Genomic DNA, 20843 nt, shown 5'->3' with positions numbered 1-20843 from the left:
CAACTAAATTGTCAGCTGGTCCCTGTGCCCTTTGCGTCCCACCAGTCGCGTGCCACAGTCCCCTGTGAGCTCTAGGTACTCAGCTCCCGAGGGCTGAGACTGTGTCTTCTGCCTCCCTGCGTCCCAGCCTGGAGACATTTCCTGACTTGGTACACAGACAGCAAGAAGGAAGAATTCCTCTAATCCTAACTCAATTGCTCTTGGCACTCCCCGCTTCACCAGCATTAGCATGTATGACAACTACTGCAAATGCCTGTTTCCTTAGCCACCCCCATTGCACGCACAGACGCAGGCACACACTAGGAGTTCTGAGGAGCCCTTTCGTAGTGCTCACCATTGTGTTCCCGAAGTCAACACGATGAATGCTGGATCTACAGTTGCTGCTCAAAACACTTTTTAAAAAAATGCATTTTGGAAGGAAGGAGGGAAAAAGCAAGCCTGGAAGGAAAACTTACTTCCAAGTTGGGAATAAGCCAGATTCCACAGGTAAGCGAACACATTCGTTTAGAAGATGTTGCTCCTTGAAAGAGAAGGACTGTCTCTGCTCAGGTGCAGCTGATGCAGGGGAACCGTCCTGCCTCACTTTGCACTGGAGAGGCTGCTGCTTTGATCCCTGACCACAGCCGAGTTCTGGAAGGCTGTCACTGTAACATGACCCCGGGCTACTGACTCATCTCTGGCTTGTCCTTGCTATATGGGCTGCTCCATTCCATTCCTCAGAGCTGTATCAACCGAGGAAAATTAGGGGAACAGCCATCGCTTTATTTAAATCCAAGTGAAGAATGTTGCCAGCGCTGATTCCAAAGGTCATTTTGGAATTGCCCCCATCTGGGGCAGTGAGCAGAGCAGCAGTGTTTCCTCCCTGGAGTAGTCCATCCGTTCACTGAGAGCTGTGGCTTGGGCACACACACACTCCTGGAAAAGACTGTGTGCCAGATTCCTCTCTGGAGGTTCTCAGCACCTGTTAGCCCATCAGAGCACTCAGAGGTCTCGCAGTAAAAACAAAAATGCATCCCTTTTGCTTTGGAGTCCCATCGCTCTTAATTTATCTGAATTCACCGGCATGTACTGAGTGACAATAATAATAACAATAATGAACGTTTTTGTTAGTAATGTGGTTCCAGATGCAAGCGCACTCCTTCATCCGTGCCCCAAGCAGAAAAACAAACATCTTTTCCAATCCTGGAGGAGAAATTGGCTGTGGAAAGTCTCCCATCCCGAAACTGTGTCTACTGTACTTTATGAGTGGAAGGGTTTTCAAAGGTGGTTTTGACTCTCCTTCATTTTCACATCTCTCCCTGATGCTAAAATCCAGTTCCCATCCAAGCTGCCACTCCACCATCAGTTTTCCTTTTGGAAGAGCGTCAGGAGTATTCGCTCAAGGAGCTGATTCTGAGTGCTTTGCCTGGGGTCACGGTGAGGTCCCACCCAAAGAGTCACATATAGGAGTGTATAGGCTAGACTTGGGGATGCTGGGGCCGGGTAGGGGGTGTCTCTAAAGAAGGTTTCAAGCTCTGTTGTCTCTGAAGTCAAAGTGCTTCTTATTCTTGTGTATATTTACTATGGCAGGTTTTCTTCTCTTCTGGAAAAGGTGCTAGTAAGTTGATGTGGCCTCTGCCAATCGATGGCACCCTGAAATCAAGGAAATACTATAGTGAAGAGTCTGTCCAGGACTGCTATTTCACGGGGCCGGGCACTTCTGGAAAACAAGTGCACTTTGGGGAATGCTGCATAGAAGGCACATGGGAAATAAATACGTCCGGGAGAAAATGTAAATTGAAGGGAGTAAATGATGAAAGATTAAGTAAACAGTTCACTGTGATGAATCTTACTTCACGTGGAATGAATAATCGTGTTTGGTTTTTTCCTCCCACCTGAGAAAGTAACTCTAATCTTTATTTTAGAAAACTTGAACTACCGATTTCTGTCTAAGGTTTGCTTCCTAACTAACCCTGTTATTTGTTTGTTTATTAGCATCATAGATGCTTTGCTTTTCTCTCACAGGAATTATTTCTTCAAAGTCCTGAGGCCTCTTTCTAAGATGAATGTGGCTTCCCTCGTGTGGTGGCTGTGATTTTCTGCTTGTCTGTCCGGGTGGCTGTCCCCACCCCGTATGTCGTCCTCTCAAATGTGCCTGCCTCCCCCAGGAGCCCGGCTGCGCCATCCCCAAGTAGTGAGAGTGCCCTGACACTAGCCCTGACTGACCCTCTGACTCAAGGACCCGCCTGCCAACTCTGAGGCATCGTCTGATGGTGGCACTCTCTCTAGATGCTTGTGAATGAAGTTATTGGTTCTTTAAAAGAGGCAGGACCTGGACAGCAGCTTGGAAAATTCTTGTGCCACTTTTCCAGCTTCCCCTGTCATACTCTTACCACTGTGACACTCACCTCGGTGTGGGGAGCCTCCGTCCTGACAGCGAGCCTTTGCCTCAGGGCCTCTGTAAAGTGGGGCGGTGTTGATGATGTTTGAGAGGGGCTGGGAGACCAATGAGGAGGCCCAGGACAGGAGGGCGAGTTCCCCTGAGAGCTGCCCCCACTCTGACTGGTCATATTTGTGAGCCAGGAAACCACTGAGCTATTTTGATCACCACAGGTGCCCCTAACACAGGCAGAAGAGCTGTGGTCCTCTCTTTTATTTTCTTATTGTTCCAACTCCCCGACCCCCACCGGCCCACAGAACTTGCAGACCTGTGGTCAGTGGGACTTGACCAGTATCACCCCATCCCACATTCTGTTCTTTTTAGGTTGTTTGGTATTTTTTCTTTCTAGTATTTCTTTCATCATTCAGCCAGTGCTGGAATTGGGTTGAACTGACCTCACAGTCCAGAGGAAGTGGTTGTTTTGGGGTTGGTTTCAGTGGACTTCTCAGGGGGACCACTTTCTATCCCAGGGGCACATAGACCTATCTGTTTTGTGTGTGTCTCCTGTGCAGCATTCCCCGATCATTTCTCAGAAGTTCCTGGCAGACAGAAGGTCCCATATCCACTGTTAACTAGGAATTTGCTCAGTTCCAGGACCCTCTTAATTGTAAGATGCCACATCGATTGAACAGCACCTTTCCCCAGGTGACTGGAGCCCTTCTAGAACAGTCTTTGCATCCAGCCAGTAGCAGCTAACTGGGCTAGTCTCCTGGTCTAGCCCCAGGAGATGGGCATAGTGTGGTGGAACAGGGCACAGTCTGGGGAACAAGCCAACAGCAGCTTCTGGGGCTGTGTGACTAGGTCATAATTAACCCAGGCACGTCCTTTCTTTTCTTCCTGGAGTCAGGTACTTTACCTTCCCTTTGGTTTATTTTTTTTTCCCCTTTGGTTTAGAATTTAGTTCAAAGTACAAAATAATGAAGCTATAATGGCTTGGGGAGTTTCCTGTTTCTGGTGATACCCCTGACAAATCTCATATAAATTAACCTGGTCCCAGATCAACTAGGCCACATGTAGAAAAAAATCACATCATTGCCAAGTAGTAATTGAGGAGTGTGGTTTTAGTTTCCAAATGTAAAGTTTGGTGAGGGGGCCTTACTATTTTTATTTTTGATTTATAGTTTAATATGTGATGACCAGGGAAAGTTATGTTATAAGGGTAAGGCATAAGGGTAAGTTTAACATACGTTAAACTTATTTAAAAAAAAGTAAGTTTTATAACTTAGGACCTCCTTTGTGAGTACACTGGCATTTTTTTTAATGTCATACGTGATTGGAAAATTTGTATGATCTCACTGTTGTGTGCCGGGCTCCATATATTCATTGTTTATTTTGTTATTCAAATCTTGTATATCCTCTGCATTTTTGTCTGCTTGGTCTGTAATTTCTGAGAAGGGAGTTTTAAGTCTCTTATGATGCTTTTGTGTCAGTCTCTCCTGAAACTCTAACACTTTTTGCTGTACAGTTTTGAGGCTGTGCTATTGGATGTTGTTGTTTAGTCTCTAAGTCATGTGTGACTCTTTGCAACCCCATGGACTTCAGCACGCTAGGCTTTCCTCTTTTTCACTATCTCCTGGAGCTTGCACAGACTCATGTCCATTGAGTCAGTGATGCCATCCAACCATCTCAATCTCTATCACCCTCTTTCTCACGCCCTCTTTCCCAGCATCAGGGTCTTTTCCAGTGAGTCAGCTCTTTGCATCAGGTGGTGAAAGTATTGGAGCTTCAGTTTCAGCATCTGTCCTTCCATTGAATATTCAGGGTTAATTTCTTTTAGGATTGACTGGTTTGATCTCCTTGCTGTTCAAGGATACATATAAGTTTATGACTCAAGTCATTTTAATGATGGAGTATTCATCCCTATTAATGCTTTCGCCTTAGGTCCTATTTTTATCTGATTAACATTGCTACCTAATTTTCTTTTGGTCAATATGTATTTGCCTTAGCTCTTTCCAGTCTTATTTTCAACTTTTCATTTTGTTTTAGGTGTCTCTCTTGTAAGCAGTATATAGGTGGCTTTTTAAAAAATCCAGTCCGATAGTGTCTTTTAATAGATGAGTTTTATCCATTTACATTTATTGTGAGTACTTTATATATTTGGGCTTATTTCTGTCTTTCAGTTTGTGTTCTGTGTACCTTGCATTTTATTTGCTTTTGTTCTCCTTTCTTGCCTTCCATTAGATTAGAGAAGTTTTCTTAACATTCAACATTTTCCCCTCTGCTAGTTTGGTCACAATAGATTTTATTTTATCTCTTAGTCTATTTAAATCTATTTAGTGACTACCATTAAGTATTTAACATGCATACCAAGTGATAACTTTTTTCTCATACAGTTGTTCAGTATCTGTGTCTTCTCAAACAACACAGATTTTTACATACTTAAAGTCAACTGGTAATTACAACAAAGAATTTAAATCCTGGCTCAAAACACTGCCATGTGTTCTCAGCCTCCTAACTCACAAGAGGATTAGAGGCATCCTGACTGATTAATAAAGCATGAATTTTTGCTAATTCACTCTGTTTTATACCCTGGGGTGTTTTGGGTCATCTGTCTAGTTCAGAGTGATACTTTCATTCCCAGCTCGTAAAAATCTCTCAAGTTTCTGAAAATGTTCTGAAGTAGGATTAGACCAAAGAGAACTCAGAATCCTACAGCCCAGTGTTAGTGTCTGTTCCTATAAACCCCATTTGTCACATGTAATGATTCCCAGTGTGAAAATCAAGGGGTTCCTCCCTATTAACACCTGCTTACTTATCCCTTGATGCTCAAAATTTAGTGTGCATGTGAGCCCACTGGGGGTTTCTTGCTACCATGCAAATTCAAATTTGTGTTTCTAACATGCTCCCAGGTGATGCTGATGCTTTTGGTCCACGGACCACACTTTGAGGAGCAAGTGCTTGGAGAATGAAATGTAGTTAGTAAAAGGGGGCTTCGGCTCCAGGTCTGTGTTCCTTGATACTTCACAGAACAGCAGATTTTGGAAGCATTTTCTGTGAAGTGGTAGGATTCAGGATCATTTTAATCATAAAGATCACCTTAAGGCCCTGCAGAGCCCTGCCCTGGCCCAGAGTTCTTTCAGGCCTGTGTAAAGTCCCTCTTAACTCCATCCCTCTGGAGGTCAGCACAGCACGTGTTCTCAGGCTTGTCATCGTGTCATTTAGGTGTGACTCTGTGAGTCAGTGCCCTGAGGAAGAGCCTGCCTGGGGCCAGGGGCAGGCTTCCTGGTAATTTATGTCAAAGACAAGCTTTTAATAGAGATACCCTTTTAAACAGTAACCAGGAAAAAGATTCTCTTTTTAACGGGTATCCATTTATAGGACTCAGCTGTTGAAGCTCAAGGGTAGCATTAGGCTTAAGTTTAATCTTCTGTATACCGTAATTTACAGCACTGAGTAAAGCATTGTACGTACAACTATTTCAGTCATTTGCTGTGATAAATAGCTATTGCTCTTGGCGGAACAGAAACGCCATCTCTGCTTTCCACTTATGAATATTGAATGGTCTCAGGCAGGCTTTTGCTATAAGTTTTTAAAGGGGAAATCCCCACCGATCACGTCTCCTCAGTGGCCCCAAATGCCATTTCCCTGCTACGTGCACTAGTCAGCGCTCGATTCGGACCGCAGTTCTGCGGCACATGTGTGTTCCTGGTGAATGTCACACAGGGCACGCCCAACAGCTCCAGGCCCCAGTCCTGCTGAAGGCTGCAGTTTTGCACTGAATGCCTCGAGCTGTTAGGTAGAAGATTTAGCTAGTGGCAGGAAGCCACCAACAGGGATCAGGGAGATATCTTAGAGGCGATAATCTGACGCAGGAAAAATAGAAGGGGTGTGATTCTGTTGGATTCCTGATGGTGAGAAGATGGTGTCAACTAGGGAAATTGAAACTAATAGAAGCAAAAGGAGACGGGGGAATGCCCAGGTTATAAATCTCTAGGGATAAACTCTTTAAAAACACAGAGACACATATGCCTTCCTCCAGACCTCCCTTAGTTCCGATGCTGTGTTCCCTGCCAGCGGGGAGGAGGCAAAATGTATATTCAAATACGATGCTTAGGTCCACTGACCAGCTTGACCCAGAAGTTCAAGTCAGCTGGTTACCCTAGACTTGGGCTCCCAGAAATCCCCCCAGTTTCTTTCCCGTGGACAAGCTTTCTGCATTGAAGGAACTGAAATCTTTAGATTGGCATCCGTTGGTGTGTCTCATGTGTATGAGTCTCCACTGGGTCCTTATAAGTACTCCAAGTATCGCACTGGATGATGAGATAAGGGCTCAAGGGCGAACGTGAGCAGAGGTGGTGAATGAGTGAAATGGTGCGCTCTTGCCTGCTTCTGAATCCTGTGATGGAGACTGTCTTCCGCCGTCACATTCCCAAATGCCACTTCTCAGCAGTATCTCTAGAAGGTGATTCCTTTGAAAACAGAGATGAGAGGCTTCTGTTCTCACTACCGCCTTTTGAGGGTGATCATGTATCTTTAGAAACAGCTACAGCATCTTGCCATTTACGAAGCACCCTCTCCTAGCGTGTTCATTTTGATTTGAGTAACAGCTCAGTAAGGTGGACTGGCGGGGGCTGGCTTCCCAGGTTTGGAAGCTCAAAGAAGTTTAGCAACTTTCCTAACATCACATATCTCACCTCAGTGCCTTTGCCATGAACAGAGACCCCAGTAAGAAAAATACACAGAGGCCACCAAACAGTATGTCCACAATTGGAGACAAATTCACCTTTTATGAACCTGACAGCCTTTGTATTTCTAATTCCCAGCTCCAGGCAATGAACACATCTTCTGACTCTCTTATAGCTCTTTCATTTGAGATCTGAGCTTTCTCTAATAACTATTTTAAAAACAATCTTAACAGTGTTGACTCCAAAGAAATGTTATTCAGCCTGCCTATAGGTTATGATATGCCTTTTCGTTTCTTGGCCTGAAGATTCCTTCAGAACAAAGTCACGGTCATTTCAGCAGACGTTGAAGGCAGTTAGTTAGTTGTGATCTACATGCAAATAAATCCACTCAGCATTCTGATTAGTTATAACGAGTGATGAGAGAATTGTACAGACCAAAAACTCCACATACGTGTTTCATGCATGTAAAACCTACTGATGAGAATGGGTTTTGGCAAAAATCTGAGCATTGATGTTCCTGCCACTGGACCTCAGAATTGCTTGTTAGTATTCCGGGAACTGGAGTGCAGACACAGATACAGTACAACTTGATCTTGAGGGCCTCTCATCTCCTGGCCTTCGATAAGTGTTAAACAGGAAGATGAGAGGAAGCAGTCTGGAGAGAGGATGATACGTAAGTGGCTTAAGAGACCTGGCAGTTTAGGACTCCTTGGCAACCTTGCTGTGACCTCCCACCTCTCCTTGCCCATCTGTGAAATGGGCATGGTGACTATGCACCATGAATATTATTCAAGATGATAATCTTGAGAACATCTTGGCATGTGACTCATGCTATAAATACACCTCACTGTCATGTGGAAAATAGGAGTTTTTAGCTGAAATGTGTAATGAGGTGAGGCAGAGGGCATCAGTCACTGGCAGCAGGAGGATTGCCAGAGGCGGGAGGTGTGTGGGAATGAGGCAGATGCTTGCCTCAAGAAGGAGAACAGAGAGAATCATGAAGCATCTGAGGCAATGTGGTGGAATGTTCAAAACAAACAAACACAAAATAGACGTTTGGACGTCTGGCCTGGATTTTGAAAGCGGTCAGGGGGCTGGAGATGAGCCTCTATCTTTTCACGTTGCAGGCTCCGTGCTCCTGCTTCTGGCACATACTGAACTCCAGAGGCCTTATCTAACCAGTCCCCATGTGGGTTTCAGCTGCTGTATTTGAAGACTGGTTGTGTTGGAGATGCAGGGAGGGGTTAGAAGCAGCCAGACCCTGCAGCCAAGTGGTATGGACATGACTGTGGCTCTGCCACTGCCCAGCTAGGTGACCTCAGTCTCACCGTGTCTTAGTTTCCCCATCTACAGAATGCAAGCAATATTAGTACCTGTCTCAAAGATTGTCAGGAGGACTGTCAGGGCACCTAGCGTCTGTATACACAAGCATAGTGAGGCACTTCTCCAGCCTTGTGAATGGCAGAGAAGAAACACAAACTAGATGGGTTGAGGAATGTTCACCTCCAGAGAACTGAGTATGTCAACCATGAATTATGTGGTCATTCTCAGAGAGGAAGCATCTGCTGGAACAGAGGAAGAAGGGTCACAGCCAGAAGGATATCCCACCTTGGCTGGACCACCAGCTATATGCTGAACGGCTGGTGGAGGACTCGTTTTGCTCAGGTCTTGAAACCCCAATGCACCCCTTCCCTGCTCCCAGGGAAGTTGGAAGCTTGGTAGGGGTGGGGGTAGGAGGGGTCTGTATCCACAAAAGCAAATTCCAGTGGCTACTATCCCAGAAATTGTTATCTCCTTGTCTTATACGAGTCAGTCTTTTCCAGTCATTTGCTGATACTGTGTCTCTGCTCTGGAATCCTGCAAAATCATTCCCCTGTTATCTGTCTGCCTCAACATGGGGAAAAAAAAAAAACCCTCTCATCTGGAACTCTTGTCTAATGTCTGCCATCCTGCCTCACAGCAGCGTGTGGGCAGGTCTGCTCTGAGCTGCACACATCTTCAGAATGACTAGATTTCAGGTGTTCAGAGCAAGTGTCTTTAAATCCACTGGTGAAAGGAGACAGCAGTCATCTGCTGGTTGGTGCTTGCCAAGATGTGGCCTCGTAACGGGTTGAAGTGATGGCTGCTGGCATGAAACCTGGTTCCCCCTGGGCGTACACCCAGCCTGAACAGCTCCTTTAAAACAAGAAGCAATTTGTCATCTTTTGATTCTCTTCCAGCGCTGTCCCTGTCACAGGTAGATAAATGAGGTGGCATATGGGTGTCCAAACGCAGGCTCGTCTAATCCCAGCGGTTTCCTGCAGAGCCAGCACTCCGTGAGGGTGGAGAACACAGTGGGGTGGTCCCCAGCTTCCGGGTTGTGACCATGAGCACATTGTTTTCCCTCTGCATGTGCCATTTATATGCATGAAATGCTTTCTCAGAATCTCTCAGCCTTCAGTGCGCCATCGATAGATGTGTTTCTCATTTCAGAATTCTGAAATAAATCACACATTTGTAAGCTCAACATCTCATGTCTGTAGTTCCACTGAATGCCACTAATCAAATCAGTGCCTCAGCAGAAGCCAACAGGCACCCCTGAATTAGAACTAAGGGTTGGGCTTGACGTTCTAAAAAGCCTTGATTAAAGAAAGCCAATGGAATGGAGGATGCATTTGGGTTCACCTCGAGATGCATGCTCTGTATGTGACTTGAAAGATACCACACAGTTTTCTACACAGCCCACATGGACTTCAGATTTTCTCAGTTGCATGAAACTAAAGTCACCAGGTTATTCCCAAGAATACAGTAGGCAGAAAAGGTCTCCTAATGCCTCTGGGTGCCTCGTGGGTGAGCTGTGACACCCAGTAGGTGAAGGCTGGGCCAGTGTGGTGAGTGAACTTGGCTGGCTAGGGAAGGCCTTGTGCTTGTACCGAGGGGCTGACTGTATTGCTGGTCCTGCCAGACAGCTTTGATTTCTTCTGTGGCCACACCCTTCATCCCTGCAGGAGCCAGAGTATCTGAGCCCAGTCTTGGCTGGATTAACTCCAGTTCATCCCTAACCACAGGGAGGATATCTGCCCCAATAGTGTTTCACTGAATCCTCGAGCATCGCCTGAGACAGGAGCAGATGTGGAGCATCTTCTCAGAGCTGAGTCTGCTCAGTGTGGAGCAGATTCTCACACAGGCCACTGATGCTGGTGACCAGAAGGAGCTTATGGCCAGCTCCTCAGTATCCATGGTTCTGAAGGAGAAACTAGCATGAACTGTAACATTTAAAATTTCTTCCATGGAAGAAGTCAAAGCTGTCTGCAGACCAGCAACACAGTCAGCCCCTTGGTACAAGCACAAGGCCTGCCCTGGACCAGCCAAGTGAGTTTTAGCCAGTGGTTCATACTAGCTGTCTTCTAGAACCCCGTGGGGCTTAGCCTACAGCACACTGTGATTCTCATGGGGTTAAAAGATGGGTCTGGGTTCCTGTTCCCTGCCTCTTCCAGCTTCTGTTCTTCATCTACAGACTGTATGTTTGCTGCATCTACTTGATAAGGTTGGGGAGGAACAAACGAATTAACAAATGTTGGAAGCACAATAGATACATCTTAGCTCTAAGGCTGAGTAAGGCGTCTTACACTTACAGAGAAAGGGAAGGAAGTGTGATTTCATGGAAGATGAAAGAACAGAATAGCTTTCTCATTAAAAGACAGGCACAAAACTAAGTGAATCTTTAAGGTAATTCTGCATTTCATTCATGGTGAAATCACATAATTTTTTTTTTTTAAGCTAAAATAGGCTGAGCCAGCTGTACATGATATATTAAACCCACACATTTACTTACTTTAGAAAAGTTCCTATTTTGAGATGATCATTCCTGGGGGGAAAAAAACGATTTTGGTGTGCCTCCTGTCCATTGAAAAGGCTCTTTACATGTAAAGAGTGGTTTCCATTCCTTGAATCAGTGTCTTTGAATTTTGCTCTCGTCTCAAGCTCTGTCACAAAGCCAGGGAAGGGAGGACTGCAAGATCCTTGAGGAAGGAGTGCCTTCTCATTCCTCTCTGTTGCCCCAGAGTATCTAGCATTCAGTCAGTTTCTTATGAATGAATGAATGAATAATTGAGATATTTAATCCTTTAAATCATTGATATTTAGCCTTTAGCCATCAGAATTGTTCACTCAGGGGGTGAGAAGGGGTTGTTAAAATACAGGTGCTTGGGCTCCACCCCCAGAGCTTTTTGACCCAGTGGATCTGGGGTGGGGCCCGAGATCTTGTATTTCCACCAAGTCTGCAGGTGATGCTAATGCTGTTGCCCAAGGGGCTATACTTTGAGAACCACTGCTTTGAGGCCCATTCTGCTTTGCCGGTGGTGCTACTAGTAAAGAACCCGCCTGCCAGTGAGGAGACACAAGAGACATGGGTTTGATCCCTGGGTTGGGAAGATCCCATGGAGGAGGGCACGGCAACCCACTCCAGTATTCTTGCCTAGAGAATCCCATGGACGGAGGAGCCTGGCAGGCTACAATCCATGGAGTCGCAAAGAGTCGGACACAACTGAAGCGACTTAGCATGCATGCACCACTTTTCCAAGTCTTCCAAAAGATGGATATTTATTACTGTTTGACCTTGTCCTGTAGAACTGAGATATAAAATTGATAGGATTTGATCAGATAGAAGAGATGCCTGAATTTTTTTTTTTTAATCAAAAACTACATTCTGTCCCTTGTACAATTATGAGAGGAGCAAGAATTGAATTGCCTCCTCTTTCATGGCTGTAACAGGACACAGCCAGCCAGGGTGGGGGTAGAGAGGCGCACCTTGCAACATTTAAGCCACATTGCGTCTCCATCCAGTTGTGGAATCCACACTTGGTGTCAGATGCGCTTAACTGTAAAGTTGAAATGAGATGTGACCTTTTGCAGAAGCTGCAGTTGAGCAGGAAGGGTACAGGAGAGGTGCATATGATACATCAGGGAACACGTTATTTTGCAAAGTCTTTTCCTGCTGCCTGTCAGCCTGAGTGAAGTCATTAAGCCCCACCGGGTTCAGAAACAAGAGGGAGTTTCATGGCCTGAGGAAGGCTGCTCTCTGCAGAGTCATTCTTCTAGTTCCAGATGTCACTTTGGATGGCAGGCCAGGAGCTAGAATTCCAAACCCAGGCTTGGGGGGTCTCCTCCCTTGTGTCCCCCTTTTGTGGGGAAAGAGCCTTTGAGACCGTGAGGACACACAGTAAAGGCCAGGGATGAGCCAGTAGAGGTACCATAGGGATACCGGACTCCCTGAATTCAGAGAAAATCGAGATGGAACCTGAGAGGGCAGTTGAAGGAAGGGAGGGGACCAGGGCCTCCCTTGAGCTTGAGGTAGTGAGAGTGTTTAGTGGCCTACTGCTACATGACAAATGACCCCAACATTTAGCATCTTAAACCAAACAATATTTATGGTCAGGATGTGGAAGTGGCTTAGTTAGGTGGTTCTGGCTCAGAGTCTCTCATGAGGTTGCCACCAAGCTGTCGTTCAGAACCGCTGTCATCTGAAGGCTTGGTGGTGTGAGCAGACCCACTTCCCAGGTGGTTCAGTCACCTGGCTGTTGGCCAGAGGCCTTGGTCCCTCGCTCTCAGTACCTTAGGCCTCCCCCTCGGCTGCTGACAGTGCAGAGGCTCACTGCCCTCAGAACCAACAACCTGAGGACAAGGAAGGGGAGTCAAAATGCCATTGATGAGCTCATCTCAGAAGTGACTCACTGTCAGTCACCCCTGCCTGATTCCGTCCTTTAGGAAGGAGTCATGACGCCCAGTCCACATGTGAAGGGAGGGTAGTGAGGCTCCACCTCCTGAAGGAGTGCCACCACAAAGAGACAGCCCCATTCATCCTCCTCCTGCTGGGCTCAGGAGAATACCAGGGTGATTGCTAAAGCGCCTTTGCTGAAAGGCAGTGGGAGCTTTTCAAAGGATCTGGGGGTTTTGCCTGATTGAGTGGAAGACAGCTGGTGGGGGAGGGGAAGAGGCATTTGAAACTGTCTGTGAGCTTTGATCCCACTGTCCTGTAGGCACCATGCAGGTCCCTTCTCTCTCGCTTAGAAAGGAGTGAAGCCACTTCTGAGTCCCAAGGCTCAGGCTTGGTTCCAGAGAAGAGGAAGGAGGGGCTGGCTGCTTAGAACCAGCTCTGCACTGATGAGAGAGTGATCCACAGCCCGGTGTGTCTCCTTCTAGATTGTCTGCCCGCCAGGTCCCCAGAAGGGGAAGAACAGGGGTCTCAGGCTGCAGTGGTGTTCTGGAATAAAGAGGAGCTTCCGAGCTGTGCCTCTCAGGAATGATATTTGGGGGTCCGGGGGTGTTATGTAGCAGGAGGGGGGAAAACCTTGTTCCTTTTTATTGAAGTGATCCCACTCAGGATAACAGCTCAGGACCACCAGGCATGACAGCGGCCAGCCCTTTGTGGCTTTGGCTCCTGGGTACCACACAGGTAACCTCCCACGGGGGTGAGGACAGATGCTTATGTGGCCACCCCAGCTCCATAAGTGGATTCCGCTTAGCTGTCTGCTCTTGAGGATGCCGAACCGTTGGTGGTCATATTGTACTGTGTCTCTTCTTATCTCCCCCATCATCCCCAGGGAATAAGCTAATCAAACTTGCTGATGATTTTACACTGAGAAGGAGATAGCTAATAACTTGGATGACAAGTATTAGAATACAATGTGATGGGGATAAATTGGGTCCATGTATTAAGGGCTATAAAATGAGATTCCATCAAGGCATGAATAATGGTGCCTGTGGAAAGAATTAATCAAATACACCATTAAAAGGTATAGGAATTCTGGTCAGATAGCCCCTGTTTAATTACACTCCTGCCCCCGCCCCCGCCCCTACTTCATTCCCCCGAAGCTGCTTTCTACTAGGAGATATATGGAAAAGAGTTGAAAGGAAAGAATAGAAAAAATGGGGACATACATTTTGATAGAACAAGATCACGAAGACAGATTTAAAGTAACCAGTGTTTAATTTAAGGGGAAAAAAAGGCAATTGGCATGAATAATCATTTACAAATGTAATTTCCAAAGGAGCCCTGTTGATACCATTCAGCAAATGCCAACAAAGCATTTACTTTCTAAAGGGAGAAAGCAAGACAAGAGAAATGAAGGCATCTTCACGAATGGACCAGAGGACATCCAAGCCATAGAGAAGAAGCAGATGTGAAATGAATGATACAGAAGACAGACTCAACTTCTGAAAGATCTCAGAGAACTGGCATTGTCTGGAGAAGGCTTCCTGGAAGAGGAGACTCCCGCCGAACCCCGAAGTGCGGACAAGCTTCCATGTACTGCAAATTCGTGAGCACATTGTGGTGACAGGGTCTAGGGAGAAAATGGGCTGGAGCAGAACAGGGGGCACCCATGGGATTCCTCTCTCCATGTCCACCACCACCACCACCCTGGTCCAAGCTGTCATCACCTCTCGCCTGGACAACCGCAAAAGCCCGCCAGCTGTTTTTCCCTGCTTCCACTCTTGTTCCTCTGCAATTCATTCTGCACACAGAAGTGAGAACCAGAAAAGTTAATCATATCATTCTCCTGCCTTGTGTCTTCCCATTGCTCTGAAGCTAAAAGTAAAAATCATTATCATGGCTACAAAGTCTTGTGTGGTCTGAACTACATCCTGTGCCGGGCTCCCTTTCAGTCTCTCTGTGCCAGTCAAACTGGCCTTCAAAATCTCAGCACACTGGGTATTCCTGCCAGGGGGCCCTTGCACATGCTTTTCCTTCTCTGTGTATGATTTGCTTTCATCCCCTCTTCCTGAAACTGACTTATCCTTCAGAATGCATTTTAATGATTACCTCCTCTTAGAAGACTTCCTGATTGTCGTAACTTGGTCCACTCTCCCTCATACCTTAAAAACAAATGTTTGTGGTGTGAACTTATAATTCATGTCTCCCCTTCTAGGCCACAATTGGCTTCCCTGGTGGCTCAGTGGTAAGGAGTCCACCTGCCAATGCAGGAGACGCGGGTATGATCCCTGGATCAAGAAGATCCCATGGAAAGGAAATGGCAACCCACTCCAGTATTCTTGCCCGGGAAATCCCATGGACAGGGAAGCCTGGCAGGCTGCAGTTCATGGAGTTGCAAAAGAGTTGGACACGATTTAGCAACTAAATAATAACAACAGGGCCACAAGCTCTGTGAGAGTAGGAACCCAGACTTTGCATTCCCCAGAGCCTATCACAGTTTTAATGACTAGGCAGTGAATAGGTATCATGACATTTCACTAGGAATAATGAGACTAGTTTAGAAATTCTACTTGACCATCAGTAGGTAAGAGAGTACCATTGTGAATTACTGGCAAGAAAAACCTGAATTCATGTCCAGACTCTGCCACCTGCTGGCTATGCTGGTATGAATAAATCCCAGATCCTTTCAGAGCCTGTTTCTTCCTCTAAAGTGGAGGTACTAACAGCCACCTCACATGGTTGTAGTAGCAAGAAATTAATAAATAATATAAAAACATTTTCAACTGTAAAACCAGGCATAAAGATGCCTTATCATTTTGCTCATGCCTGGTATATTGGGTCATTAAACATCTGTAAGATGGATGGATGGATGGGTAAACAGATTATCAGTTATAGAACCAGCACAAGAGCCAAGAAAGGAACCTGGCATAAGGACAGCATGCTGGAAGCCAAAAGAGGAGGGAATTTTTCAGAAAGTAGGAGGAGTCTTTTGATCACCCAGAATATCACATACAGTAGAGCAGGCAAGAAGAATGGGGGGGGGGGAAATCATTTACTTTGAGTAGAAGGAAGTCAGTGATGACCTGATAGCATGTGCTCCTCAACCCTTTCTTATTGTTAATGCTTTCAATGACATGCCTTATTTGTAAATCACTCTACTGATTTTTAATCTTTTGGGGGGAAATCAAATTGATTCGCATATACAGCAGAGCTGGCCAGCTTACTCCAGCTGCTGCCAGCAGGTGCTGACAAGTGAAAAAGTGAACGTCAGAGGATAAGAAAATACACTAAACACTTACTTTAATAAGGCCTAGAAAACGTTGGTATTTAATAAATTGCCATGGATAATCTGGTTTCAGTTTCAAGGGTTGTTTCACTTTTAACTCCCTGCCTTCCAGTCGGAGAAGGCAATGGCAAGCCACTCCAGTACTCTTGCCTAGAAAATCCCATGGATGGAGGAGCCTGGTGGGCTGCAGTCCGTGGGGTCGCTAAGGGTCGGACACGACTGAGCGACTTCCCTTTCACTTTTCACTTTTACACATTGGAGAAGGAAATGGCAACCCACTCCAGTGTTCTTGCCTGGATAATCCCAGGGACGGGGCAGCCTGGTGGGCTTCTGTCTATGGGGTCACACAGAGTCGGACACGACTGAAGTGACTTAGCAGCAGCCTTCCAGTCAGAATAGGGCTTTATGTATAGGCAGGGACCAGTGGTGTGAGCTCTGACGGCAATTGCTCATTCCTGTGTGCATTTTTCTGTCCCTGTGATCACACCTGACTTCCTACCACAGCCATCATGCAAAGTGAGTCACTCTAAAACATACACAGACACGCACACACACACACGCACGCACACGCACACACACACACACACACACACACACACACACACACACACACACTAGCTGTCCTTTTGATTGGCTGCTTCTGCATCGTGGTAGGTGTTGGGCTCACCTTTCAGCCAGGCCCTGATCCAGCCAGTCTGTTTGCCCAGAAATAAAGGCTAAGATCGCCAGTGCTTCAGACAGAAGAGTGATGGCTCACAGCCCAGATGCTTTATCTAGTGCCTGCTGTCTCCTAGCTTAGGTCTCAAGTGTAGAAGATGGCTATAATCATGCTTCCTCGGAGAGGTGGTGTGAAGATTAAATGCCATAATGCATGTAACATGCTTAGGTTGAGCCCAACCCAGCCTTAGAAGTGAGTTAATAGAAGCCCAGAAGTCATGATAGATTCAACCCCTTTTCCAAGAGCTCCTCTATCTTTGAGCATCGCTGCTGAGCCCCAACCTGGCTGCCCTTGAGGAATTTCCCATGGTGGGTATTTCATACAGCGAATAGCTCTTAGACGCTGGAATTGGAAATCTTGAGGAGTTCATGAAGGGCTTTTGGGGTGGGGGCTGGGGTGGGAATGGGGCAGGTCCAAGAAAAGGGTTCAGGAAAGAACTCTGTGGAATTCCTAATGATCCAGAGATGAGGCCTGGAAGAGACGCAGAAGCCAGCCAGGAAGGCAAGCAGTTAGACCTGAAACATCTGAGTAACACTGTCACAGAGCCCAAGCAGGAAGGAATTCCAAGGAGTATCAGACATTTTAGAAAGGTAAACTAGACAATAACTAAGCAAAAAAAGCTTTTGACTCATATTTGCCTTTTCAATGAATTCAGATTAATTTGGTTTGGGGAATTTTAAAGACACACATTGTAATCATTGGAAATACCCTAGAGCGTTGTAAAAACCAGAGTTGGAAATCACTTTACCCTCTACATGCTAACAGTAGAAATCAATCTTGCAAGCAGATTTTAAAAACTCCTGAAACCGGGAAAGAAATCAACCTGGCTGTCAAATCTACACTAAGTCCTGTTCCTAATTATCTCCTCCCACCCCCCGCCACCCTCTGGCTCCTTCTCTGCCCTGTTGGCAGGGAGAAGGATACACATTCCTGATTTTTTTCACAAATACAGTCCCTAAAAGAACCAGAGGAAGCATGGAGAGTGTGGAACCAGAATGGGATCAGTTAAGTCCTCTGCCTAACTTCTTTTGTCAACCCTCCCCACCCCCGCCCGATGTTATTTAGGCCCCTTTTGTGGCTTTACAACCAATGCTGTAGTGAAGTTTCAAAGGCCGACTGGGTTTGAAGAGTACCTTGACTTTTTTTGTTGTTATTGTTATCTCTTGTCTTTAGGGAAAAAGAAATGTTGAAGTATAGTCAGTTTACAATGTTGTGTTAGTTTCAGGTATACAGTAAAGTGATTCAGTTATACACGCATATATATAAATATATTTTTATTTTTACATTCTCTTCTGTTATAGATTATTATAAGACATTGAGTTTCATTCCCTGTGCTATACTGTGGGTCCTTGTTGGTTATCTATTTTATCTATAGTAATGTGTGTATTTTAAGAGTGCCTTGACTTTTTAATTTTTTATTATATCCATCAGTTTGGGAGCTTTTTTTTTTTTCCTGTGCAAATCAAAACAGTCCCCATACATATTTAATTTTAAGTGTTAAAAATCCTCCAGTCTCCATGTATGACCCCATTCATTTCTTTTCTCAATTGTGTGGGTGCCATAGCCCGGGAGCATATAATTTAGGGTCCTGAACTTAATGGGGGTGTCTGGAGGTCACCGTTAAGTGGATACACTTCTTTATTAAGTCAATATTTGATAAAGCCTTTTGAAAATGCTAATAAGTATGTTCGTAGTACTGCATGCTAAGATGATAGAAAGAAAAAAATTTAAAGCTTGCTTTTATTGCTCCAAACCGTAAGTAAATGGCCAGATCTATCTTCCTTTCATCTATCATTTATATTTATTACATTTGGTGAGTCTGGTTAGTGGTTTAGATTCCTTAGGTTTTTACTACATCCAGATTCCTATTATGCAGTCGTCTCTGATAAAACCTAATGGGATACAACCCTGGACCCTGGAGCATAACGTGATGCCAGACCCCATTGCAAATGTGTTTCTTACTAAAGCAAACTATAGTGGAAAACATTAAAGAGAAACATTCCCCGGTCACTTCCAATTGCAAAAAAAAAACTTCATAAATCACTAGTTCCACAGAGAGCTCCCCCCAGACCACATTTTTTTTCTCCCTGCCTCATTACCTCTATTGTGAGAGCTCCCTTTGCCCACACACTCCTGAGAAAGCGATTATGGTGGTTTGTGCCCTCCTTAAAAACATGGCTTGTGTACCAGTTGTTTTTTTTAATGGGAAGTTATTTGCATTAAGAAATCATGCACTTGGATGTGTTAGCATGCACCAAGTGCAAAACCCAGACAGTAGGAAACTGCAGATTAGATGGCCCGAGTTTTCAACAGATAAATGATAAGGGAAAGAGATGGAAGGAAGTGGTCCCTTAAAAGTAGCATAAAAGATGTCTAAAAAGTGGGTAAAGCTAAGTGACAGTGTCTAAGGATACATACTAGGGTGATAAAACCATAAATAAACACATGGAAACAAACACTTAAGTCAAGAGTATGGCTGCTTTGGAAGGAGAGGGGAGCTGTGACGGGAAGGGATAGGACAGATGTGTGGAGGGGCCCTAGGGGCTGGCGAGGTTCTTTTCCTCCGCCTGGTGTCCAGAGAGTGTTTGCCCGTTTGTTTTGTGCAGGTTTGAGTGTTTGCACGTTATTTTACAGAACAAAGTTTTCATTTAATGAGTGTGCTTGGGGTTCACATTACCTATTGTCTTTAAGGAATTTGACTTTGGCTTATAATAAAATATGTCTTACTTTCTCACGAAGAGGAATACCGCAATTCCAGCTGGAAAGGCACCAGTGGAGTTGTCTGGCAGTTCGGTCAAAATCGAAAAGGTAAAGAAGATCGATTGGTGGAGATTTTTTGGGTTCTGGCTGCTGAAGACCTCTTGGTCTTTCTTTTTTCCCTTCTTTTATTTCTATAGTTAATTTTCATCATGGGTTGTACTGTGCTTAGTTGCTCAGTTGTGTCCCACTCTTTGCGACCTCATGGACTGTAGCCCACCAGGCTCCTCTGTCCTTGGGGATTCCCCAGGCAAGTATACAGGTTCAAACCCAGATCTCCCACATTGCAGGCGGATGCTTTACCGTCTAAGCTGTCATGGGTTGCTGCTGCTGCTGCTAAGTTGCTTCAGTCATGTCCGACTCTGTGCAACTATCCCATAGACGGCAGCCCACCAGGCTCCACCGCCCCTGGGATTCTCCAGGCAAGAACACTGGAGTGGGTTGCCATTTCCTTCTCCAATGCAGAAAAGTGAAAAGTGAAAGTGAAGTCACTCAGTTGTGTCCGACTCTTAGTGACCCCATGGACTGCAGCCTACCAGGCTCCTCCGTCCATTGGGTTTTCCAGGCAAGAGTACTGGAGTGGGTTGCTGTTGCCTTCTCCATGTCATGGGTTACATACCCACAAACCTTCCTCACCTAAAACAAAACCTAGAACCCTGATGACAGCCAGGTTGCTCCTGCCCTCACTCCTTGCTGATCTGGGGTCATCTTTAAAGACCACAGCGGGGAATTCCCTGGTGGTCCAGAGTGGTAAGGACTCTGGAGTTTCACTGCTCAGGGTCTGGGTTCAATCCTTGGTCGGGAAACTAAGATCCCACAAGCCTCACCATAGTAGCCAATAAACAAAGATCATGGGGGTTTGCTTACTTTACTCACCCGGGGGCTGTTAGTCCCCCACTTTCTCCCCCTCTGTGGTTCCTGCAGATGCCAGTCTGAAGTGGCCACCCTAATGTGATTTTAGGGTGACCTCTGACAGACCTGTTCCTCCAGTTGGGATGTCATTCCTTTACCTCAAGGCTTTCACCAAGGCATTTGCCATCTTAGTTTGAATGAGTTAGATGAGAGTTCATTTCGATAGAGGGTGAAGTCATAAAGAACAGGACTCTGAAAACCTGAGGTGGGAGCACAATAAGGGAAGACCTGAAAGGGAGTTGGGAGTTTCCCTTCTTTCTCTTCTCAGCAGATCTGGCCTCAACATGTTGATATTTTTTAACTTCAATCTAGAATCTTACTAAAACACAACATTTACACCTGTCTCTGGGGCAGCTTCGTGAAGCTAGTTGTCCAACTCTGTCAGTGCAGAAGCCCGAGTCCAACCTGTTGGGAATCAGTAGGGTAGGTCAGCT

The 20843-nt window shown here is 45.7% G+C and overlaps 1 protein-coding gene across 6 annotated transcripts in view; it reads left to right on the top strand.

The window, feature by feature from the left end:
* ATXN7L1 (ataxin 7 like 1) overlaps positions 1-20843 on the top strand; it is a 272758-nt gene that overhangs the window by 110156 nt on the left and 141759 nt on the right. Inside the window, exon 1 of one of the 6 annotated variants that reach the window (XM_055420751.2) lies at positions 17149-19548. The exons of the other annotated variants lie outside the window; for them this stretch is intronic. The gene's annotated coding sequence lies outside the window, so the exon portion shown is untranslated. Of the gene's footprint in view, positions 1-17148; positions 19549-20843 lie in introns of those variants that run through there. 6 annotated transcript variants of the gene reach the window in all.

Source organism: Moschus berezovskii, chromosome 3, assembly GCF_049115385.1.
Source record: "Moschus berezovskii isolate FMDL1 chromosome 3, NW_MosBer_1.0, whole genome shotgun sequence".
NCBI classification, from domain to species: domain Eukaryota; kingdom Metazoa; phylum Chordata; class Mammalia; order Artiodactyla; family Moschidae; genus Moschus; species Moschus berezovskii.
Note: the sequence above shows the minus strand (reverse complement) of the source record. Positions and strands in the feature narration are given on the sequence as shown.